General features: G+C 42.2%; 1 pseudogene; it reads right to left on the bottom strand.

The window, feature by feature from the left end:
• Nucleotides 1-24790, bottom strand: part of LOC147003969 (uncharacterized) — a 75047-nt pseudogene extending 50257 nt beyond the window's left edge.
• Nucleotides 24791-26815: the final 2025 nt, after the last annotated feature.

Here is a 26815-nt window from a genome sequence, read left to right as displayed (position 1 = left end):
ACTAAGGAGGCTGCCAGCTTTCCAGGGTTTATTTGAACTCTGGTAGAGCCTATCACTTTTACTATTTTAACTTCTACCCATTAGAAGAATCTGCAACTCACTTTCCCCTCTATAAAATCCTTAACTCCGGCTCCAGGAGATCTAATGCCCCTTCTGACCTCAGGTACCAGCAACATGCACGGTGCATAGGCATACATAGAGAAAAGCATTCGTACATATAAAATACAGTAAATGAATATTTTTAAAGGTGAATGTGCTATTTAAAGGGTACAAGAGACTACCTAGGTGATAGAGAGAAAACACAGAAACTTTAAGGGGCTAACAATTCAACATTACGAAATCTTAACATGTTTTATGAGTTAAGGTTCTCTAGAGGAGCAGTGCCTATAGAACACATACATATCACTAGTAGAAGTATTCAGTTAATTTATGCAATGCAGTTGACCTTCATTAGAGGCTGAGAACCCAGGAGTTACTTAGTTCATGAGGCTGGGTACCTCAAGAGTCCTAATTCAGCGTCAAAGACCTGGATGGTTACTGGAGAACTGCTGGTCCTTGGTCTACATTGGAAGCCTGAAAAAGGTGGTTCTAGTAGTAGTTAAGAAATAAGCCACGACAGAGGCAGACAGCTTCTGGGACAGGCGGGAGCCACAGAGTCGCTGAGGCAGCACCCTTTTGGGGCTGCAGACATCCAGCACCCTCCCAGCCGGAGGACAGTGATCCACCCTGCAGGGAGCGCCATCTTGGCTCCGGGGCTCCGCCGAACTTAGTCTGCAGAGGTGAGAGTGAGGACCACAGAGGCAGACAGCTTCTGGGACAGGCGGGAGCCACAGAGTCGCTGAGGCAGCACCCTTTTGGGGCTGCAGACATCCGGCACCCTCCCAGCTGGAAGACTGTATTCTACCCTGCACAGGAGCCCTCTGCCTCAGGAGCAGGGAGCACATCTTGGATCCAGGACTCCTCTGAACTTAGGAAGGTAGTCTGCACAGCTGAGAGTGTGCACCACAGAAGCTGACAGCTTCTGTGACCTGCCAAAGCAACACAGCATATGGGAAAGGTCCTGTTTTCGGCCTTCTTCTTCGGCCAGGAGAAGGTCCAAACGCCAGATATCTGTACACCTTCCCTTTAAGAGGAAAGCTTGTCAGCAGGGAGTGCTCTAACCACTGAAACTCAGAGGAGAGAGCCTGTCTCCCAGGTCTGCTGACAGACGATACTCAGAATCACCAGAAGAACAACCTCTGAACAGAGACAACTATAACAACTCCAGAGATTACCAGATGGCAAGAGGTAAACGTAAGAATCTTACTAACAGAAACCAAGACCACTCACCATCATCAGGACCCAGCACTCCCACTTCGCCCAGTCCAGGGCACCCCAACACACCTGAAAAGCTAGACCTGGATTTAAAAGCATATCTCATGATGATGATAGAGGACATCAAGAAGGACTTTAAAGAACTACAGGAGAACATGGCTAAAGAGTTACAAGTCCTTAAAGAAAAACAGGAAAACACAACCAAACTGGTAGAAGTCCTTAAAGAGAAACAGGAAAACACATCCAATCAGATGATGGAAATGAACAAAACCATACTAGACCTAAAAAGGGAAGAAGACACAATAAAGAAAACCCAAAAGGAGGCAACACTAGAGATAGAAACCCTAGGAAAGAAATCTGGGACCATAGATGTGAGCATCAGCAACAGAATACAAGAGATGGAAGAGAGAATCTCAGGTGCAGAAGATTGCATAGAGAACATCGGCACAACAATCAAGGAAAATGGAAAATGCAAAAAGATCCTAACTCAAAACATCCAGGAAATACAGGACACAATGAGAAGACCAAACCTACGGATAATAGGAGTGGATGAGAATGAAGATTTTCAACTCAAAGGACCAGCAAACATCTTCAACAAAATTATAGAAGAAAATTTCCCAAATCTAAAGAAAGAGATGCCCATGAACATACAAGAAGCCTACAGAACTCCAAATAGGCTGAACCAGAAAAGAAATACCTCCCGACACATAATAATCAGAACAACAAATGCTCTAAATAAAGATAGAATGCTCATCCGGCTGGATCAGCGCCGGGGTAGCGGGAGCACAGGGTTGCCTGACACCCGCCAGCTACCCACGACCCCCGCCGCAGGATTTTGGGACTGCTGGTGAGTGGAACACAACTTCTGCTCCAATCCAATTGCGCGGGACCTGAGACTGCATTAGTTAGGGAAGCAGAAACCGGCCTGAGTAGGGCCACAGGCCTCATCCGGCCAGATCAGCGCCGGGGTAGCGGGAGCGCAGGGTTGCCTGACACCCGCCAGCTACCCACGACCCCCACCGCAGGATTTTGGGACTGCTGGTGAGTGGAACACAGCTTCTGCTCCAATCCAATTGCGCGGGACCTGAGACTGCATTAGTTAGGGAAGCAGAAACCGGCCTGAGTAGGGCCACAGGCCTCATCCGGCCGGATCAGCGCCGGGGTAGCAGGAGCCCAGGGTTGCCTGACACCCGCCAGCTACCCACGACCCCCGCCGCAGGATTTTGGGACTGCTGGTGAGTGGAACACAGCTTCTGCTCCAGTCCAATCACGCGGGACCTGAGACTGCTCTGGTTGGGGAGAGAGAAATCCGGCCTACATAGGGCCACAACCCTCTTCCGGTCAGAAAAGCACCGGGGCAGCTGGGGCGCAGGGTCTGCTGACACTCGCCAGCTACCCACAACACCCGCCACAGGATCTTAAGACTTCTGGTGAGTGGAGCACAGCTTCTGCTCCAATCCAATTGCGCGGGACCTGAGACTGCATTAGTTAGGGAAGCAGAAACCGGCCTGAGTAGGACCACAGGCCTCATCCGGCCGGATCAGCGCCGGGGTAGCGGGAGCGCAGGGTTGCCTGACACCCGCCAGCTACCCACGACCCCCGCCGCAGGATTTTGGGACTGCTGGTGAGTGGAACACAGCTTCTGCTCCAGTCCAATCACGCGGGACCTGAGACTGCTCTGGTTGGGGAGAGAGAAATCCGGCCTACATAGGGCCACAACCCTCTTCCGGTCAGAAAAGCACCGGGGCAGCTGGGGCGCAGGGTCTGCTGACACTCGCCAGCTACCCACAACACCCGCCACAGGATCTTAAGACTTCTGGTGAGTGGAGCACAGCTTCTGCTCCAATCCAATTGCGCGGGACCTGAGACTGCATTAGTTAGGGAAGCAGAAACCGGCCTGAGTAGGACCACAGGCCTCATCCGGCCGGATCAGCGCCGGGGTAGCAGGAGCCCAGGGTTGCCTGACACCCGCCAGCTACCCACGACCCCCGCCGCAGGATTTTGGGACTGCTGGTGAGTGGAACACAGCTTCTGCTCCAGTCCAATCACGCGGGACCTGAGACTGCTCTGGTTGGGGAGAGAGAAATCCGGCCTACATAGGGCCACAACCCTCTTCCGGTCAGAAAAACACGGGGCAGCTGGGGCGCAGGGTCGGCTGACACTCACCAGCTACCCACAACACCCACCACAGGATCTTAAGACTTCTGGAGAGTGGAACACAGCTTCTGCTCCAATCCAATTGCACGCGGGACCAGAGACTGCATTAGTTAGGGAAGCAGAAAAACGGCCTGAGTAGGACCACAGGCCTCTTCCGGCTGGACCAGCACCGGGGTACCGTCAGCTACCCACGACCCCCGCCGCAGGATTTAGAGACTGCTGGTGAGTGGAACACAGCTTCTGCTCCAATCTTTAAACAGTGACAACGATAACAACTAACCCCAGAGATTACCAGATGGCGAAAGGTAAACGTAATAATCTTACTAACAGAAACCAAGACCACTCACCATCATCAGAACCCAGCACCCCCACTTCGCCCAGTCCAGGGCACCCCAACACACCGGAAAAGCTAGACACGGATTTAAAAGCATATCTCCTGATGATGATAAAGGACTTCAAGAAGGACTTTAATAACACACTTAAAGAAATGCAGGAGAACACTGCTAAACAGGCAGAAGGCAATAAAGAGGAAGCACAAAAATCCCTTAAAGAATTGCAGGAGAACACTGCTAAAGAGTTACAAATCCTTAAAGAAAAACACGATAACATAATCAAACAGGTAGAAGTCCTTAATGAAAAACAGGAAAACACATCCAAACAGATGATGGAAATGAACAAAACCATACTAGACCTAAAAAGGGAAGTAGACACAATAAAGAAAACCCAAAATGAGGCAACACTGGAGATAGAAACCCTAGGAAAGAAATCTGGAACCATAGATACGAGCATCAGCAACAGAATACAAGAGATGGAAGAGAGAATCTCAGGTGCAGAAGATTCCATAGAGAACATCGGCACAACAATCAAGGAAAATGTAAAATGCAAAAAGATCCTAACTCAAAACATCCAAGAAATACAGGACACAATGAGAAGACCAAACCTACGGATAATAGGAGTGGATGAGAATGAAGATTTTCAACTCAAAGGACCAGCAAACATCTTCAACAAAATTATAGAAGAAAACTTCCCAAATCTAAAGAAACAGATGCCCATGAACATACAAGAAGCCTACAGAACTCCAAATAGACTGGACCAGAAAAGAAATACCTCCCGACACATAATAATCAGAGCAACAAATGCACTAAATAAAGATAGAATACTAAAAGCAGTAAGAGAAAAAGGCCAAGTAAAATATAAAGGCAAGCCTATCAAAATTACACCAGATTTTTCACCAGAGACTATGAAAGCCAGAAGATCCTGGACGGATGTTATACAGACACTAAAAGAACACAAATTCCAGCCCAGGCTACTATACCCAGCCAAACTCTCAATTAACATAGATGGAGAAACCAAAGTATTCCACGACAAAACCAAATTCACACATTATCTCTCCACGAATCCAGCCCTTCAAAGGATAATAACAGAAAAAAACCAATACAAGGACAGGAACCACGCCCTAGAAACAACAAGAAGGTAATCCCTCAACAAACCTAAAAGAAGACAGCCACAAGAACAAAATGCCAACTTTAACAACAAAAATGACAGGAAACAACAATTACTTTTCCTTAATATCTCTTAATATCAATGGACTCAACTCCCCGATAAAAAGACATAGACTAACAAACTGGCTACACAAACAAGACCCAACATTTTGCTGCTTACAGGAAACTCATCTCAGAGAAAAGGATAGACACTACCTCAGAATGAAAGGCTGGAAAACAATTTTCCAAGCAAATGGCATGAAGAAACAAGCTGGAGTAGCCATTCTAATATCTGATAAGATTGACTTCCAACCCAAAGTCATCAAAAAAGACAGGGAGGGGCACTTCATACTCATCAAAGGTAAAATCCTCCAAGAGGAACTAGCAACCCTGAATATCTATGCTCCAAATACAAAGGCAGCCACATTCATTAAAGAAACTTTAGTAAATCTCAAAGCACACATTGCACCTCATACAATAATAGTGGGAGACTTCAACACACCACTTTCACCAATTGACAGATCATGGAAACAGAAACTAAACAGGGACACAGAGAAACTAAGAGAAATTATGAATCAAATGGATCTGGCAGATATCTACAGAACATTCTATCCTAAAACAAAAGGATATACCTTCTTCTCAGCACCTCATGGTACCTTCTCCAAAATTGACCACATAATTGGTCACAAAGCAGGCCTCAACAGATATAAAATATTGAAATTGTCCCATGCATCCTATCAGATCACCATGGACTAAGGCTGATCTTCAATAACAAAATAAATAATAGAAAGCCAACATTCACGTGGAAACTGAACAACACTCTTCTCAATGATACCTTGGTCAAGGAAGGAATAAAGAAAGATATTAAGGACTTTTTAGAGTTCAATGAAAATGAAGCCACAACATACCCAAACTTATGGGACGCAATGAAAGCATTTCTAAGAGGAAAACTCATAGGTCTGAGTGCCTCCAAAAAGAAACTAGAGAGAGCACACATTAGCAGCTTGACAACACACCTAAAAGCCCTAGAACAAAAGGAAGCAAATTCACCCAAAAGGAGTAGACGGCAGGAAATAATCAAAATCAGGGGCGAAATCAATCAAGTGGAAACAAGAAAAACTATTCAAAGAATCAACCAATCAAGGAACTGATTCTTTGAGAAAATCAACAAGATAGATAAACCCTTAGCCAGACTCACTAGAGGGCACAGGGAAAGCATTCTAATTAACAAAATCAGAAATGAAAAAGGAGACATAACAACAGATCCTGAAGACATCCAAAACACCATCAGATCCTTCTACCAAAGGCTATACTCAACAAAACTGGAGAACCTGGATGAAATGGAGAAGTTCCTAGAGAGGTACCAGCTACCAAAGTTGAACCAAGATCAGGTTAATGATCTAAACAGCCCTATATCCCCCAAAGAAATAGAAGCAGTCATTAATAGTCTCCCAACCAAAAAAAGCCCAGGACCAGATGGGTTTAGTGCAGAGTTCTATCAGACCTTCAAAGAAGATCTAATCCCAGTTCTTCACAAACTATTCCACAAAATAGAAACAGAAGGTACTCTACCCAACTCATTCTATGAAGCCACAATTACTCTGATACCTAAACCACAAAAAGACCCAACAAAGATAGAAAACTTCAGACCAATATCCCTTATGAATATTGATGCAAAAATCCTCAATAAAATTCTTGCTAACCGAATCCAAGAACACATCAAAACAATCATCCATCCTGACCAAGTAGGTTTCATCCCAGGGATGCAGGGATGGTTCAATATACGGAAATCCATCAACGTAATCCAGTATATAAACAAACTCAAAGACAAAAACCACATGGTCATCTCGTTAGATGCGGAAAAAGCATTTGACAAGATCCAACACCCATTCATGATAAAAGTCTTGGAAAGATCAGGAATTCAAGGCCCATACCTAAACATGATAAAAGCAATCTACAGCAAACCAGTAGCCAACATCAAAGTAAATGGTCAGAAGCTTGAAGCAATCCCTCTAAAAACAGGGACTAGACAAGGCTGTCCACTTTCTCCATACCTATTCAACATTGTACTGGAAGTCCTAGCCAGAGCAATTCGACAACAAAAGGAGATCAAAGGGATACAAATTGGAAAAGATGAAGTCAAAATATCACTTTTTGCAGATGATATGATAGTATATATAAGTGACCCTAAAAATTCCACCAGAGAACTCCTAAGCCTGATAAACAGCTTCGGTGAAGTAGCTGGATATAAAATTAACTCAAACAAATCAATGGCCTTTCTCTACACAAAGAATAAACAGGCTGAGAAAGAAATTAGGGAAACAACACCCTTCTCAATAGTCACAAATAATATAAAATATCTTGGCGTGACTCTAACTAAGGAAGTGAAAGATCTGTATAATAAAAACTTCAAGTCTCTGAAGAAAGAAATTATAGAAGATCTCAGAGATAGAAAGATCTCCCATGCTCATGGATTGGCAGGATCAACATTGTAAAAATGGCTATCTTGCCAAAAGCAATCTACAGATTCAATGCAATCCCCATCAAAATACCAAATCAATTCTTCAACGAATTAGAAAGCGCAATCTGCAAATTCATCTGGAATAACAAAAAACCTAGGATAGCAAAAACTCTTCTCAAGGATAAAAGAACCTCTGGTGGAATCACCATGCCGGACCTAAAGCTCTACTACAGAGCAATTGTGATAAAAACTGCATGGTACTGGTATAGTGACAGACAAATAGACCAATGGAATAGAATTGAAGACCCAGAAATGAACCCACACACCTATGGTCACTTGATCTTCGACAAGGAAGCTAAAAACATCCAGTGGAAGAAAGACAGCATTTTCAACAAATGGTGCTGGCACAACTGGTTGTTAACATGTAGAAGAATGCGAATCGATCCATTCCTATCTCCTTGTACTAAGGTCAAGTCTAAGTGGATCAAGGAACTTCACATAAAACCAGAGACACTGAAACTTATAGAGGAGAAAGTGGGGAAAAGCCTTGAAGATATGGGCACAGGGGAAAAATTCTTGAATAGAACAGCAATGGCTTGTGCTGTAAGATTGAGAATTGACAAGTGGGACCTCATGAAACTGCAAAACTTCTGCAAGGCAAAAGACACCATCAATAAGACAAAAAGACCACCAACAGATTGTGAAAGGATCTTTACCTATCATAAATCAGATAGGGGACTAATATCCAATATATATAAAGAACTCAAGAAGGTGGACTTTTTTATCTTTGAGAAGAGTGTTGTTTAGTTTCCACATGTATGTTGGCTTTCTATTATTTACTTTGTTATTGAAGATCAGTCTTAGTCCATGGTGATCTGATAGGGTGCATGGGACAATTTCAATATTTTTGTATATATTGAGGCTTCTTTTGTGACCAATTATGTGGTCAATTTTGGAGAAGGTACCGTGAGGTGCTGAGAAGAAGGTATATCCTTTCGTTTTAGGATAAAATGTTCTGTAGAAATCTGTCAGATCCATTTGTTTCATGACCTCTGTTAGTTTCACTGTGTCCCTGTTTAGTTTCTGTTTCCATGATCTGTCCATTGGTGAAAGTGGTGTGTTGAAGTCTCCCACTATTATTGTGTGAGGTGCAATGTGTGCTTTGAGCTTTACTAAAGTATCTTTAATGAATGAGGCTGCCCTTTTATTTGGCGCATAGATATTCAGAATTGATAGTTCCTCTTGGAGGATTTTACCTTTGATGAGAATGAAGTGCCCTTCCTTGTGTTTTTTGATGACTTTGGGTTGGAAGTCAATCTTATCAGATATTAGAATGGCTACTCCAGCTTGTTTCTTCCTACCATTTGCTTGGAAAATTGTTTTCCAGCCTTTCATTCTGAGGTAGTGTCTATCTTTTTCTCTGAGATGAGTTTCCTGTAAGCAGCAAAATGTTGGTTCCTGTTTCTGTAGCCAGCCTGTTAGTCTATGTCTTTTTATTGGGGAGTTGAGTCCATTGATATTAAGAGATATTAGGGAGAAATAATTGTTGCTTCCTTTTATTTTTGTTGTTAGAGTTGGTGTTCTGTTTTTGTGGCTGTCTTCTTTTAGGTTTGTTGAGGGATTACCTTCTTGCTTTTTCTATGACGTGGTTTTCGTCCTTGTATTGATTTTTTTCTGTTATTATCCTTTGAAGTGCTGGATTCGTGGAAAGATAATGTGTGAATTTGGTTTTATCGTAGAATACTTTGGTTTCTCCATCTATGGTAATTGAGAGTTTGGCTGAGTATAGTAGCATGGGCTGGAAATTGTGTTCTCTTAGTGTCTGTATAACATCTGTCCAGGCCCTTCTGGCTTTCATAGTCTCTGGTGAAAAATCCGGTGTAATTCTGATAGGCTTGCCTTTATATGTTACTTGACCTTTTTCCCTTACTGCTTTTAGTATTCTATCTTTATTCAGTGCATTTGTTGTTCTGATTATTATGTGTCAGAAGGAATTTCTTTTCTGGTCCAGTCTATTTGGAGTTCTGTAAGCTTCTTGTATGTTCATGGGCATCTCTTTCTTTAGGTTTGGGAAGTTTTCTTCTATAATTTTGTTGAATATATTTGCTGGTCCTTTGAGTTGAAAATCTTCATTCTCATCTACTCCTATTATCCGTAGGTTTGGTCTTCTCATTTTGTCCTGGATTTCCTGGATATTTTGAGTTAGGATCTTTTTGGATTTTGTATTTTCTTTGATTGTCGAGCCGATGTTCTCTATGGAGTCTTCTGCACCTGAGATTCTCTATTCCATCTCTTGTATTCTGTTGCTGATGCTCGTATCTATGGTTCCAGATTTCTTTCCTAGTGTTTCTATCTCCAGTGTTGCCTCAATTTGGGTTTTCTTCATTGTTTCTACTTCCCTTTTTAGGTCTTGGATGGTTTTATTCAATTCCATCACCTATTTGGTCTGGTTTTCCTGCAATTCTTTAATGGATTTTTGTGCTTCCTCTTTAATGTCTTCTACCTGTTTAGCAGTGTTCTCCTGCAATTCTTTAAGGGATTTTTGTACTTCCTCTTTAATGTCTTCTACCTGTTTAGCAGTGTTCTCCTGCAATTCTTTAAGGGATTTTTGTGCTTCCTCTTTACTGTCTTCTACCTGTTTACCAGTGTTCCTTTGTATTTCTTTAAGTGTGTTATTAAAGTCCTTCTTGATGTCCTCTACCATCATCGTGAGATATGCTTTTAGAACCGGGTCTAGCTTTTCTGGTGTGTTGGGGTGCCCTGGACTGGGCGAAGTTGGAGTGCTGGGTTCTGATGATGGTGAGTGGTCTTGGTTTCTGTTAGTAAGATTCTTACGTTTACCTTTCGCCATCTGGTAATCTCTGGGATTAGTTGTTATTGTTGTCACTGTTTAAAGATTGGAGCAGACTCTGTGTTCCACTCACCAGAAGTCTCAAAATCCTGTGGCGGGTGTTGTGGGTAGCTGGCGGGTGTCAGCAGACCCTGCGCTCTAGCTACCCTGGTGCTGTTCAGACCGGAAGAGGCTTGTGGCCCTACTCAGGCCGGATTTCTGCCTCCCCAACCAAAGCAGTCTCAGGTCCCGTGTGATTGGACTGGAGCAGAAGCTGTTTTCCACTCACCAGCAGTCTCAAAATCCTGTGGCGGGTGTCGTGGGTAGCTGGCGGGTGTCAGCCGACCCTGTGCTCTAGCTACCCAGGTGCTGGTCAGACCCGAAGAGGCTTGTGGCCCTACTCAGGCTGGTTTTCTGCTTCCCTAACTAATGCAGTCTCAGGTCCCACGCGCAATTGGATTGGAGCAGAAGCTGTGTTCCACTCACCAGAAGTCTTAAGATCCTGTGGCGGGTGTTGTGGGTAGCTGGCGAGTGTCAGTCGACCCTGCACCCTAGCTACCCCAGTCCTGGTCTCAATTTGTTGTCTCTTAAAGGGACTCCAAAAGCTGGGCCTGACCACGTATCTTCTTACGCTAGACAGCACACAAACAGGTCTCACTCTTCTCTGCTATGCTGCTCCCCTCCACATGCCTTTCCTCCCCTCTTCCTTCACACACTTTTTAAAGATTTACTGATTGGTTTTTTTTGTTTGTTTGTTTTTTGTTTTGGTTTTTTTTGTTTTTTTGTTTTGTTTTGTTTTTTTTTTTAATTAGGTAATTTCCTCAATTACATTTCCAATGCTATCCAACAAGTCCCCAATACACTCCCCCCCCCAGTCCCCCACCCACCCACCCCCACCCCTTGGCCCTGGCATTCCCCTGTACTGGGGCATATAAAGTTGGCAAGTCCAATGGGCCTCTCTTTCTAGTGATGGCCTACTAGGCCATCTTTTGATACAAATGCAGCTAGAGACAAGAGCTCTGGGGTACTGGTTAGTTCATAATAATGATCCACCTATGGGGTTGCAGTTCCCTTTAGCTCCTTGGGTACTTTCTCTAGCTCCTCCATTGGGGGCCCTGTGATCCATCCCAATAGCTGACTGTGAGCATCCACTTCTGTGTTTGCTAGGCCCCGGCATTGATTGGTTTTTTAAAATAATCAAAATACCAGTGAGGTGCATGTGCCTTTGTCTCTAGCATGACTTTTTGTCATCTCACTGCGCCCTGTGCTCTGTTCCTGTCTCTCAGCAGACTGTGCGCTACCAGGTGTTCAACTGTGTGTTTCTGCACTGCCACCCACAATCTGAATGCAGAGAACTAAATGGGTTTATGTTGAGTGATTTACTACTCACTATATTGTGACACAAAGATTAGTGAGGTTTTAAATAGTGTAGAGAGTAATTTTGCCTTTAGACCCAAATTCCACCATGATCCTGGTTCACTGAGTGTCTGTGTTTGCCATGCCATTTTTGTCCATTGGGCTTGACTGGTGTCTGTTTAAAACTGATTTCCCAGATATATATAACACTCCTCCAAAACATAATGGTCTCCTAAACATGGCTTTCCCTCCTAACAAATCAATTTGTACTGATGTCCCTACTGAAGCTCATACTGACCTTAAAATGCCAAAACTTCAGAGACCATTACTTTCCTGCAATGTGTGTTACAAGCACAGTGTGCAAACCATTAGGGGAGGGAATTGCTACCACATTCCATGTGCTTTCTTTTGTAGCACTATAGACTTTATTCTTACGTTTCCTTACTGCCATGTCCTTGTCTTTTCAACAAGACTTGAGGAAAACAAAGGTGGGAACTTTTCCTGTTGCTTCATCTGTGCTCTGTGGCTCCCTTTCTGCTCACGGCTGATGATTTCCAAACAGAAATTAAGAACTAAAGCATCCTAAGCCACTGATTCTCTAGTGATAAGTAGTAGGACAAACAACTTACTCTAAGATTGAAACTGTAGATGAGTCTCCTTCTATACCTCTCTCACCTTCTCTCCCTCCTCCCCATTGCTTTCTCTTGGGCTTTATGCCTTCTCATTGCTCACCTGTTGCATGCACAACCTACACCAGGCTGTTACTTCTATGTCTTATTTCTCTTTCTTAGTTAATTTTCCTTAGATTCGTGTTTATTGGGCTCTAAGTATCTTTCCCCTCAAAGTGGAAAATGATTTTATATGTATCATTAAGCTACCAGTATATTCAAGCTGTGTATGAATGCATTGACAGCCTAGAGAAAAGTGATGTGAGCCCTCACTTAACAGATATGGTTGATAAGCTTGGAAATGTTGTCCCCAGTGTCTGTAGACTTCAACAGTTACTAAGCAACTTTCATATGAAGCATCATTTCATTTACACACTACACACTCTTTAATTGGATCAACAAACTCTCATTGCGTATTTTTGTTACTCTTTAGGGAATGAGTCTTTCTTTATACAGTATATAAATTTTTTTAGAACACTCACAGCACTGAGTTTGCAATAGGTTGGAAGAGCAAGGTCATCAAGGTTATACTAAATTACTCCATGATGGATTATCCTAGACAGCATTTCCCCAAATCTTTATACAGTATGTCACGAACAGGTCAAAGAGCATGTTACTCTTCTGCTAACCTCTTGTTCCATAGATGCTCATTCCCAGTCTCGGCTGTGGACCAGAGGACAAAAGAGTAACAGAGTTTTAATATAAGTCTGGTGCATGAAAACAAAGTTCTGAGTTGCATTGTAATGTTGTCTAAGTACATAATATTATAGAGCAAGTAAAAGACAACCTAGACATAAATAGCAGAAAGGTGTAAGTAGGGCAGTGTGGGTCTCCTTAACTAGGCAATAATCAGATTTCCATGTAGTTGATTCATTATTAGTAGAAAGCAATGCAATAATTAGACAAATAAGGAGGCAATACTAACAACAAGTTTCTCTTTTTTTAAGTCTTACTGTTGCCCCTGGATTGCTATTTTATTGTGAGTCTACATGATAGCTCCCTTTCAACAATCTTATATGAATTAGACCAAAAATCTCATGCCTTGATATTATTTAGAAATGAGTATTGCTATTAAAAAATGAAGAAATTGGCATTTGTGAATGTCATTCTACTCCACAGGTAGAAAAATATATTGATTTGAAACTATTTGGGTAAACCACTTTCATTATATTTCCAAATAATAGTGACTCTTATCCCCAGCATCCAGAAAAGGTCTCTTGAAGTTTTCATATGTCTCCTGAATGTCTCACAGCACTTCCTGAAATCTAAAAAGTACTTAGTCCACTTCTCCAGTGGCGTTCATATCTAGGGGGCAAAATTGCTTTCTTCCTCAGGGGTGGAAGCTTCTCTAGTACACTCTTCTATAGAGCTGATGTTAACTAAGGTACTAATAAGAGTGTCCTGAAGCCCCTTCTGTATTGGTATCCCTCCAAATATTCTGGCTTTTACCATCTAAATGAAACACAGCATTCTAAAATTATTTAATCTTACCTCATTTTATGCAAAAACTAAAACTATATTTTTATAAATACTTTTCCTACACTGAAATCTTCCCTGTATTTCTATATTACAAACATATTAAATATCATCTATAATTTTAATGCTGTAAGCCTATAAAGACACTTAGTTGTTTTTATTTTTATGCAATGTCACACTCTATACTTTAAAAAAAAAACTGACAAGACTGTTGATATAACTCAGGATAACCTGAATTCAAAAGCCAGAATCCACAGTAGAAGGAGAGAAACAACTCCCAGACTTTAGCTTTTCACCTCCACATGCATACCATGGCATCCACATGCCTAACACATGGGTACATATATTACACACACACACACTAATAATAATAAATGCAGTTTATAGACTTAACAATGTAAAAGAACTCCCTTGTATGTTGCATTTACCACATTATATGTCAATAAAAAGTCGAATGTGTTTATCTAGTATATGCACTTTCATTTTCAAAGAACCTTTAGGAAGACAACTCTAAGCATAAAATCAACCTCACTGAACTTATATGTGCATTGAATTGGCCAAAACCAGGTATTATCTAGAAGTGTCTAGAAAAATAAAGTTGCATTTGTATGTACTGAGGGATGCAGATATTGCAATCAGAAGCCTGACATGAAGTAATCACCACCCAGTTGTTGCCTGGTTGAGTACCTGCTATATGTATGATCTAGTTTAGAGCAAGCCACCTACAATCTGTAACAATCAGCATGCACATCCATTGGTTAGAGGGGACAATCTTGTACTCCTTGAGCTTATGATGGATATTCAGTGAGTTAGTCTTGGTACCATATGCATTATGTATTGCTCATCACAGGTTATGGTAACAAGTAGGAGAGATGCTACCCAAGTGAGAGCTAAGAAGGAAGGAGGGTCTAAGGTCCTTTCTATCTGTGAAGTTCTAGAATCCACTCCTTTTTAATCTCTCTGGAGACAACTCTATAAGCAGAAAGTGAGGAGCATTTGCTCTCTGTAGTACTGCATCTGTACTGGGTAGGGACAGAAGCATGTTCTGGTTGTGCCTTCTGGACCAAGTGAAGAGAGAAAGAAGGTAGTCTAATCCCAGAGCAGGTTAGGTGGCAGGGTTGCTCAACCTAGAATCTATTTACTTCACCATCGTCCAGAAATACATTGTTGGCAGGGAGGGTCACTGCATCTACTATCAATTTACTTCACCCTTGTCCAGAAATGCAGTGTGCAAGTTAAAGACAGAACAAACAAAAACAAACTAAGATTCTAGTGCTGAGAAAGTTGCTTAATAGCACCTCAGGAGCAGGACCTTCAGTGTCCACAACACATGAGCAAAGATAATAATGGCAAATAATTACAAAGGCTTGCTGAGTGGTACTGTGAGGAGGGACCCATACTAGGCACACCGCATATGCTGTGCAGTAAAACTGCTACTAAAATCCTATGGTGGGAAATCAGAAAAACTAAGCCTTTTTTTTTGCATTTGCAGTTATTAAAAAGCAATACAGAGATCCAGATATAGGTGCAATAAGTTCCAAAGTCATATTCCTTCCACCATGCCATATAACTCCCTAGTGGAAATGGAACAACTTTAATCTTCTATGGGACAAACACTGCCCTGTTGCTGGGAATCGAGATAACACAGCAGGGCATAGGGCCACCCATGCTGTCAGCTGTAGCCAATTCACAGAGGGTATCTTAAAGCATTTGCTGGATTTTTAGCATCGAAAACAAGAGCAATAAGGAAGCAAAGACTCATCTTCATTTCCATCCAAAACATTGGAAATTTAGTTAATACCAGAAAATTAGCCTCTCTCTTTGTTGTTACCTGAACTGTGATGAGAGAAATCGGCAATCCCATTTAGGAGCTCAGCCTGTTCTCTCCACCCCTCTCCTTTTAATTTTTGATTCTGACCATCCACATGGAAGCAGCTAATAATATCTCTTTATCCTGAGGACTCTGAAGAAGGGCTCTTCTGGTGACTCATACATATTGAGGAGGAAATGTCATATGGCTGGTTTTCTAGTCCATGTTTATCCGGCTCTCCTGTTTTCGTTCAGCGCTGTTCTTTAAAATTCGGGTTAAAGAAACTAGGGTTGATGCTGGCTTCTCTCAAAGAACACCTGTCTCAACCCATTGACGCATGCTCAGGTACTACTCAGCCCACCATTAGAAGCAGTCTCAGGTCAGCCTACGGGAATCCTTTGCATGGAAGTGTCAGCTCACAGAACCTCCCAGATTTACTTCGCAAGGCACCCTGGTTTCTGAAACCGTGTAGGACTGCAACCTGTAGGTAGTAGCTAGACTATTCTAATGAGAGCTGTGGTGAAGTTCACAATGAGGTACTTGCTTAGGTCCCCAGGTTCAATCCTTTCTGTTGCAAAAACAGACAATAAATAAAACATCATACTGGGATGGAGCTATCTGTGTGTGTGCTACCCTTTTAAATAAAAACATAAAGTTCTGTGTTACTATAACTAGTTGTTCAAAGCTGCTACCCACCAATGTGCTTACGAACGTGTATGGGGAGGTTATGACGGCTATACAGCAAGAAAATAACTTCTTATTGCTTTCCCCTTACCACTTACCCAACACATGCTTATTTACCTTCACTGCTAGTCAGGTACATTTAGTCAACGCAGGGTTATCTGTGCCTTCCTACCGGCCTCCTACATAAATAGAAAAGACTATTATAATTAAACTCTTTTGTCACACACAAGATATAAAAAGTGAAAAGTATAGTGGTATTGTTGATGTGAAATTGGTAGCTCCAGAAACCTGGAGATAAAAATTCAATGGATCATCGTGCTACTGGATTTTCACTCATACAACAAGGCTTAATCGAATTTTTTAATTTTCAAGTAGACAGCACGTCAAATGCAGTTTACATTTCTCAGCCAGTAACTATATTTCTTACAAGTGGCTATTACATTTTTAGAGACAGACACAACAAGTAATAAGGGTTTTATTTGAGAGGAGAAACGATCATGCAGCTTTTCTTAGATGAAAGGAGTATAATAAATTTATGAGACCTTACATACAGCTCAAATATAATAAATTAGAAGGATTAATAGAATTGCGAGCTACAGTAACCTGCACTAGTAGAATGCTATTTTATGGAGCTCGATAATACAGTTTATCATCGACTCCATGGAATTCCCACAATATATTAGCTTTGGTGTGACAATAAAGCATGCCCAGTGAGGGGCATGTCCCTTTTGACACACATTCTCTTCCCACACTTATTTTACCAGGGAAACAACTCCGGTGCAGTTTAATTAAACCGCACTGCAATGAATTAGTCCAGGTCTTCGCCTTCTGACAGAGAGGGGCCTGGCAGTACCACAGGGGTTTGTCCCCTTCTGACACCAAAGAGGCTTCAGAAAACCTGGGAAAGAAAGTGGAGGAGTCCTCAGATGACAATGTCACTAGGCAAGTCCAGAGCTGTCAATCAGGGAATTTAAGGAAGCCCTAACCCCTTAAAGGATGTGTTTGGATTTCTCTGGTTGTTGACTCTGTGTCCATTTTTTTGGAAGAGTGTCTCAATATCTTAGAAGAGCTGTGCTGTGTTCCTGAGCTGGGGACGAAAGCATCATTTCCGCCTTCCGGCAAGAACAGCCTTGCTCATTGGGAGTCCACTGTGTATTCATAGCTAGCTTTGGGAAGGCGAGCCAGAAAGTAATAATGTGAAATAAACTTAGGATGATGATGAGTTCAAATAACTCTATTGCAAAGAACACATTAATAAAAACATTGCTGTTCAAAGTACAGATTCTCGAACTGAACAGAAAGGAGCTACAGTGGAAAGGAGGGAGATTCCTTATTTCCCCAGAGCTCCTGACCAACAGTGTCGGATTTACACCCCCAAGAGCACAGAAAAACCTTGCATTATTCATGGATATTCATAGCCTGTCTCAATGCTGTTTATTAATGCATGAGAGTGTTTTGGAATTGAAAATAAAAATGTACAAGACGATTACATTTTAATAACTGCTCCTAGCTAGATACATTGAATATTTAAGTGAGCCAATACACAAAGACCTCAAAAGAATTACGAGACAGTGGCAATTAGACTCTAATAACGTGGCTCCTCCGGAACTACTGGGTTCTATTTAGATGCCAGACATGGCACCTTAGCGATGAGCACACCCTGTCGCCACCCTGACTTTGACTGGGAACCCTGAAAAATGACAGTTCCATTAGGTGTTGTGTAAAGACGCTGACCCCATGCCCCCCAGCACTTGATCTTTGTGCTGTGAGCAACCATTTGTCACTGTTACTTAGGGCAGGGGTTCAGGTAACCCAGTGCAATTATCACTGCTTATTTAAAAGAATAGGATAATTATGTTTTTGCCAAGCCTCACAGAGATGATACAAATTTTCTTAGAAAAAAAATGGGTTGGAAAATTGAGAAGAATGAACTGTTTTTTTCCCCCCACTGGAAGTATGCTATACTCACTCTGAAATTTTTAATGAAGGTAAAGAAAGGAGACTTATGGCAGCATAAAAAGTTTTTTAATATATTCCCTTTTTTTGAGATAAGACTATTTCTGCCAGTAAATTAATTTATTGCAGCCAGCACATTAACACACAGCAGAGAGAGGTTGATTCACTAATGAAGGAACGTAAGCGATGCTGTCATGCTGTAAGCTCAGAACCATGGAACATGAACAGTCCCCACATTGTGTAAGCGCTAAGGATAACTTCATTCTTTGTCCCTTAGTTAGTTAATTCATCATCTTCTAGATCCTTCCCACTTTGAAGATTCTGGAGGTTTCTATATTAGCTTTATAATTGTAGCTACCATGTGTCAGTAATGGCAGCTCACTCTTGTGATTTTTTTTTTTTTTACAAACAAGCTGAGGGTAAGACACAACATGATCTGCTTAGAAGCAACACAGCTAACTAGGTAGCTGAATTGTTGTTCAATCTGAATGACTATTGTGTGAAAGAACAATCCTGTTTTGATTATTTTCTTATTTTAATTACATATGTGGGATGTGGTGTATGCACATGAAAGCAGTGCCCAAAGAGGTCAGAGGTGTCAAGACCCCCTGGAGCTGGGGTTCTTAACAGCCCCTGTACCTGCCTGATCCACACTGCCTGATCCTGGTGCTGGAAGTTGGACTCCCAAAGAGCTGCATGTGCTCCTAACCACTGAGCCATCTCCCCAGCACCCGAAAGTGAGCTCTTACTGTTCGCCTTGAGTTGCTATAATGTGGTTTTGTACATTTGATGCTCAATTTCAGTGACTATAATGTGAAAACATATGCTGAATCGTTTGTATCTACATGACTGCTCTTTTAAAATTAAATACTTGAAGATTTTTCTCTTACTAGTATTTTTATGCTGTATTTTTTAAATTATCTAATTTCTTCCATGTGGGTTATTCATTTCATTTTTTTTCTAGAACATCTTATTATATAGCAGCTTTAGACAAAATGTCGAGTTTCATAAAGCAATCTTTTTATCTGATTTTTCCTTCTCGTAGAAATGAAGCCAATCTCAGCCGGGCGTGGTGGCGCACGCCTTTAGTCCCAGCACTCGGGAGGCAGAGGCAGGCGGATTTCTGAGTTCGAGGCCAGCCTGGTCTACAAAGTGAGTGCCAGGACAGCCAGGGCTACACAGAGAAACCCTGTCTCAAAAAACCAAAAAAAAAAAAAAAAAAAAAAAAAAAAGAAATGAAGCCAATCTCATATACTGTACACTTGGTTTACCTGTTCTCCCCAGAGAACAAGTGAAACATTTTCTTCCCAGGGGATATGCATACATCTCCAAGACTGAACATTGAGTGCTGTGAGAGCTGTCAAGGGAACAGAGGTAACAAACTCCACAGTAGCATCAGCAACCACCTGCTTTCTTATGACTGTGAGTCCTACCCCAGGTCTGCATTGGGAAGACAGAGACGGCAATTTAACTGCTTTTCCATTTACTAGAATTAAAGTATAAAGAGCCACACTTCTAACCTGATATGATGGCTCACAGCATTTGAGAGGGAAACAGAAGATTACCATGAGTTTGCGACCAATGTGGGCTCCAAGGTGAGTGCTGGACCATCTTGGGCTGCAGAGTAATTCCCTATCTGAAAACACATAAAAGGTCCACCTACACTTCTCTAACTCCAAAAGACAGAGCCATGGTTTTCAGTGTTCATTTCATGTTTCAGTATTTATGAAACAAAAGTCTGTATCACCCCTTGTCATGCCATGTGTGTGACACATATCTGTAATTGTAGCACTTGGGAATCTGAAGGAAATGGATTATAAGGCTAGTTCTGTATAGCAAGACCTGCTCAGAAAAGAAAGAAAAGGAGAAGGGAGGAAGGGGAGGAGGGAGGAAAGGGGAAAGGGGAGAGAGAGGGATGGAGAGAGGAAGGGGAAATCACTGATTCTAGATGCTACTTATGAAGTAGGTAACATCTATGTATATGAAAAATAAATCTCAAAAATATCCTGAGGACTGGAGCTCAGCCGTTAAAGGCTAAAGCTCATGTGTCTAAAGAGCTTGAGGTCCCATCATCCATGCCATCAAATTCCACCTCTGGAGCTTCCCTTTTGATCCCAACAGTCCAGAGACAGAGATAGGCAGATCTCTGTATGTTCTAGTCTAAACACAAGGAAGCTGTATCTCAAAGCTCGTGTGTGTGTGTGTGTGTGTGTGTGTGTGTGTGTGTGTGTGTGTGTGTCCCTGAATTTCCTAAGAGCTACAAAGCAATAAAAAAAGGAGCATGATATATTTTACATAAAGTTTTAGTACACAGGCAAACTAACCCTAAACACGGGATACCGTCAGCAAATGAAGAAGCAGTTTCTAATCATTTTTGGAAATAAAAACCACAGATCACCAGTTGCCAGGGGTGCAGTGTGGAGGGGTATTGGGTGAGACTAGAAAGAAAGCATGAGGGGGAGCCCCGTGATGAGGACCTAGTGCTGCACCTTGATCTCAGCAGTGACCTCATCCATCTCCGCATGTTAACATGACCCAGCATGGCCAGGGAGACCCCGTGTGGGGTACTGCTGCCTCCTGGCAAGCCTGAAGTTCTTTCCTGGGACTCTTCCAAGTTCTCCTCTGAGCTGCACACATGCACCACCGTGTGTGTACACACAAACCTTTCACTGAGGGAATATGATTTAGAATGTTTGTGACTAAACTACACGTGCCCACGATAGCAGTGCACTTTCATAGTTTTGCTATTGTACCTGTTACTCGGGCAGTGAATACTGAGAGGAAAGAATAGAAAGGCATGACCTCCCACACAATGTCAGTCTATAATCATCTCAAAACAAAAGGTTTCAATTTTTTAATGCTAGTCTTGGTTTAGCTAAAGATATAAGTGGAATAGTTAGGGCTGGAAAAAAGGTCTCAGGGGTTAACAGCATTACCTGCTCTTCCAGGGGACCCACGTTCAGCTCCCTGCACTAGCAACTGTCTGTAACTACAGATACACAGGAACTGGTGTATCATCTTGCCTCCACGGGCACTGTATTCACAGTGCACACAGATACACCCATATTCGCATAATTAAAAATAAAAATAAAATATTTTAAAAGGAAAATATAGGATCTTTTAGTATTATTTGAATATTTCCCAATTATCTGTTATCTGTTTGATACTTAATATTCACAGAACTATCATAGCAGTGAACCATACAAACTGTAAATAGCATATAAGCCAAACATATGACCCTGATATCACATCAAAAAAATAATACTCACAAGCTGAACATAGTGGATTATGCTAGGAATTATATTACAGAGACTGAGGCAGGACAATTCCTACAAATTTGAGATTAACCACCCTCGGCTTCAGAGTGAAACACTGGCTGTAGAAACACACACACACACACACACACACATGAGCATACATGTCCCTGAGAGAATAAATCCATTGACTACTTCACATAAAGGGAATCCTCAGAGAGATTGGGGAACACTGTAAGTATATAAGATAGATAAACTGTTGGACATTAACCCAAGTTTTAAAAACTGTCCACATAGCCTAAAAAGAATGTTTGTCCCTTACTGGAAGGAATACTAGATGTTATAAGCTTCACTTGGTAAGTCTGGGATTGAGATGGGGGTTAGTCATGGATGTGATGTGATGCGTGTGGAGGTCTATACATTTGTGCACACAGAGAGGACAAAGTAGAACGCTGGGTGGCCTGCTCTGTCATTCTATGCCTCATTCCCCTATGACAGATCTCTCAATGAATGTGAAGCAAAGCTGACATCCAGCAAACCTCAGTGATCCTCCTGCCTCTGCCTCCCACAGTGCTGGGGTTACAGGCATATGTAGCTATGCTCAGCTTTTACACAGATGTTGAGGATTTGAACACAGGTCCTCACGTTAGATGTTAAGCACTCTTACCTACTGAGCCATTCCCTACACTCAGCCCCAGCACTTGGGGATTTTCTGTTCTTGGTATTTCCAATGTATGAAGCTGGTGTGCTAAACATTTAATCTTATCTTTTTGCATGTTTATGTGCATATCCATGTATATGTGCAGTCTGACTTTTTTTTTTTTTTTTTTTTTTTTTTTTTTTTTTTTTGGTTTTTCAAGACAGGGTTTCTCTGTATAGTCCTGGCTGTCCTGGAACTCACTTTGTAGACCAGGCTGGCCTCGAACTCAGAAATCTGCCTGCCTCTGCCTCCTGAGTGGTAGGATTAAAGGCGTGTGCCACCATGCCCGGCAGCAGCCTGACATCGTAACACATGTGTAGTACATGTACCAAGAGTGATCCAATCATTGAAGATTGGATGAAATGTATGTACTACCATGCTCAGATTCCCCTTTAAAAAATGTTTTTCTTTGTGACTTGTTAGGTAAATAACACAAATAACGAGTCAGAAATAATTGTTTTTCTTAAAACCCCTAAATGCTGTTATTTCACACTTGAATTACATTTAAATGGTTCTTCACAAAGCTTTAAACAATCAGAACGTTACATTAATAAAACCTGGAAGACAACAACTTATAACAGTCAACGAGAATTATACTTAAAGTTCCTTTGCTTATAAGTGTGTGACTGGTGAGAAATTTAAGACTTTGTGCATGAGAAATGGTCTCGTCGCCTTCAATGTCAAGGTCATCTTCTGTCTAACAGTCATCACTCAGACAAACGCAGAAAAATCACCACAAATCCTGTCAGTGGAAATGATCCTGGGAATTTCTGAAACATTGTCAATTCAACTGGAGATGTCTAGTCAGCCTGGTTTGGTACACATATGATGACCTTGAAAGTAAGAATTTTTAGGTCTCACCTGGAAACTTGAGCCCATCTTTCACACACACACACACACACACACAGGTGCACACACAAGTAAGTGAGCCTCAAACTCAGTACTAATGCTAAGTATAGGAACTGGTTCATTCAGGACAGGCTAAGGCTTTATAAAGAGACGTATTCTTCCTCAATTAAGAAAACTTCTCCATAAGACTAGGCTGCAGGCAAGCTTGTGGGGCATTCTCTTACTTAGTGATTGATGGTGGAGGGATCTGCCCATTCCGGGCAGGTGGTCCTGGGTGTTATAAGAAAGCAGGCTGAGGAAGCCGGGAGGAACAAACCAGTAAGCAACACTCCTCCTCCACAGTCTCTGCATCAGCTCCTGCCTCCAGGTTCCTGCCAGTTTGAGTTCCTGCCCTAACTGCCTTTAATGATATACTATAATGTGGAATATAAATGAATAAAGTCTCCCCCACCCAAAAAAGAGATGTGTTCTTGTGCACTGGAAGGGGGTCAACAACATATCTGGCTCCATCCACTGGGTAAGAGCAGCAGGTATCACTTTAGAGTCATTACAACCAAAAATGATCTAAGGAAATAGGTATGGAGTTCAAGAAGAGAAAGACAACATAATTTATGTCAGGTCCTAGGTTTGATACCAGCTTTGAAAAGAAGGAAGTAAAAGAAGAAGGAAGAATGAAAAGGAGAGAGGAAGGGAGGAAAGAAGGGAAAGGGAGGGAGGGAGGAAGGAAGGGAGGGAGGGAGGGAGGGAGGGAGGGAGGGAGGGAGGGAGGGAGGGAGGGAGGGAGGGAGAGAATGCCTTTGGTGGGTAGGAAGAAAAGAGAGTAGAAATGGCTCCTAGTTAAGAACAGCCCGTAGATACCTCATCTCTGAACATGCAGGTTATTATAGATGCTCATGTACTGTAACCCCAGCCATTCTAGAATGGCCAAATACAATTCCAAAGTTAAAAAGAAAAAAAAAAGCTGGGTGGGGGTTGGGGCATCCACCTGGAGACGGGGTGGCAACAGGAGAAGGTGTGGGATGTGGAGCAGTCAGAGGGTGGATGGGGGGCCAGGGAATGGAATATGGAGTGTAAAAGACAAATTAAAAATAAAATAAAAATGCTTTAAATATTTTTAAAAATATGAAAATATACAATGAGAATAATGATAAGAAAAAAATAACAAAAAGAAGATGAATAAAATAGTAATCAATACTGTAATTAAGAACTATTAAGATAAGGGTTATTGTAGCATTCATTATAATAAATATAAACAGACTAGCCTGTTTTGAACAGAACTGACTAAATTCTGGTACCCAAATGTAAACAATCATTACAGAAATCATATCATGCTTAAACTCCCTCTTCAGAGGATAAGTACAATAAGAAATAAGAGACTATTCTCCCACCATCAACACCCCCAAGACATCAACTAGCATCCTGCAGCAAACCCATCCACTCTCCAGCATCCTGCAGTAAGCCCATCCACCCTCCAGCATCCTGCAGTAAGCCCATCCACTCTCCAGCATCCTGCAGTAAGCTCACCTACTCTCCAGTATCCTGCAGTAAGCCTACCCACTCTCCAGCATCCTGCAGTAAGCCCATCCACTCTCCAGCATCCTGCAGTATGCCCATCCACTCTCCAGCATCCTGCAGTAAGCCCATCCACTCTCCAGCATCCTGCAGCAAACCCATCCACTCTCCAGCATCCTGCAGTAAACCCACCCACTCTCTAGCATCCTGCAGTAAGCCCACCCACTCTCCAGCATCCTGCAGTAAGCCCACCCACTCTCCAGCATCCTTCAGCAAACTCATCTACTCTCCAGCATCCTGCAGCAATCCCACCCACTCTCCAGCATCCTGCAGTAAGCCCATCCACTCTCCAGCATCCTGCAGTAAGCCCATCCACTCTCCAGCATCCTGCAGTAAGCCCATCCACTCTCCAGCATCCTGCAGCAAACCCATCCACTCTCCAGCATCCTACAGTAAGCCCATTCACTCTCCAGCATCCTGCAGTAAGCCCACCCACTCTCCAGCATCCTGCAGTAAGCCCACCCATTCTCCAGCATCCTGCAGTAAGCCTACCCACTCTCCAGCATCCTGCAGTAAGCTCACCCACTCTCCAGCATCCTGCAGTAAGCCCATCCACTCTCTAGCATCCTGCAGTAAGCCCACCCACTCTCCAGGATTGCAATAAGCCCATCCACTCTCCAGCATCCTGCAGCAAACCCATCCACTCTCCAGCATCCTGCAGTAAGCTCACCCACTCTCCAGCATCCTGCAGTAAGTCCACCCACTCTCCAGCATCCTGCAGTAAGCCTACCCACTCTCCAGCATCCTGCAGTAAGCTCACCCACTCTCCAGCATCCTGCAGTAAGCCCATCCACCCTCCAGCATCCTGCAGTAAGCCCATCCAATCTCCAGCATCCTGCAGTAAGCCCATCCACTCTCCAGCATCCTGCAGTATGCCCATCCACTCTCCAGCATCCTGCAGTAAACTCATCCACTCTCCAGCATCCTGCAGTAAGCCTACCCACTCTCCAGCATCCTGCAGTAAGCCCATCCACTCTCCAGCATCCTGCAGCAAACCCATCCACTCTCCAGCATCCTGCAGTAAGCTCACCTACTCTCCAGCATCCTGCAGCAAGCCCATCCACTCTCTAGCATCCTGCAGCAAACCCATCCACTCTCCAGCATCCTGCGGTAAGCCCATCCATTCTCCATCTCACTGCACGGACAATGGAGAAAAATCCAAGGTTAAATTTGACTATTAATTTTTTATCACTTATTATTTTTTAACAACTTAACAAAATGAAAAAGTACTAAATCAATACTTCTAAATTTGATTGTAACATATAAACTTTTCTTAGTAAGGCACTTATTTTATAACAAAACAAAATAAATGATTACTTCCTTCAGAAAGCAAAGGTAAGTAATAAGATCAAGATTAGGAATGAAAATTTTCAGGTTTCAGTTTCCCTGCCTCATCGCTAAGGTCACATGTTCAAATAACATATTAATAAATTTGTGTATCTATGTTACTCCTCAGTCCTTTCATCATTGTGAAAGATAAAAATGGCTCAATGTTATATTTGTTTATTTAAGAAGTAACAAGTATCTTTTATTTTATTATTTTTTACATTTATTTATTTATTTAGATTTTTCTGAGACTGAGTCTCACTTTGTAGCTCTGGTTATTCTGGATTGGCTATGTAGATCAAGCCGGCCTCTGCCATCAGAATGCTAGGATTAAAAATGTGTGTCATCACGTCCAATGAAGTATAATTTTCAAAATAAACTCAGATAAAATGATAAACTTCCAACCTCACACCTTGAATTGAATCTTGTCACAAAAATTTGGAAAAGATTTACAAAATACCAACACACAGACATACAGACACTCATGTAGAAATGTATTTTGCCATATGAAAACATACCGCGCTTACAACTGAGTTATCGCTCCACCCTTCAAACATACAAGGTGGAAAACTTCAGCTGCCACAGAAACCTGAATTTCAAGCTTTGAAACAGTGCAGTTATCACACACATGACTATACCATACTCTTTTTTATTTTAGCAGTTCTCTATTGATGCATGAATAAGTTGCTTCCAGCTTTCCCAGTGTAACTTGCTGCATCTGGGCATACACTTTCTTGACCATTTGCTCATGTCAGATGAAATTACTGCATTGGCATAGCTGAGCCAAACACATGTGAATGTTAATTCTTGAAAGCTATTGCCAAGTCACTCCATATATAAGTTTGCGCCAAGTGGTATGCCCGTGAATAGTGAGTAGCAATAATTCTAGCACAACCTCGCCATGAAGGATGCACACAAATC

This window comes from Mus caroli, unplaced genomic scaffold (assembly GCF_978045245.1).
Source record: "Mus caroli unplaced genomic scaffold, Mus_caroli_1 scaffold_7, whole genome shotgun sequence".
In the NCBI taxonomy this organism is placed as follows: domain Eukaryota; kingdom Metazoa; phylum Chordata; class Mammalia; order Rodentia; family Muridae; genus Mus; species Mus caroli.
The sequence above is the reverse complement of the archived record's forward strand: the minus strand, read 5'-3'. Positions and strand labels throughout refer to the sequence as shown.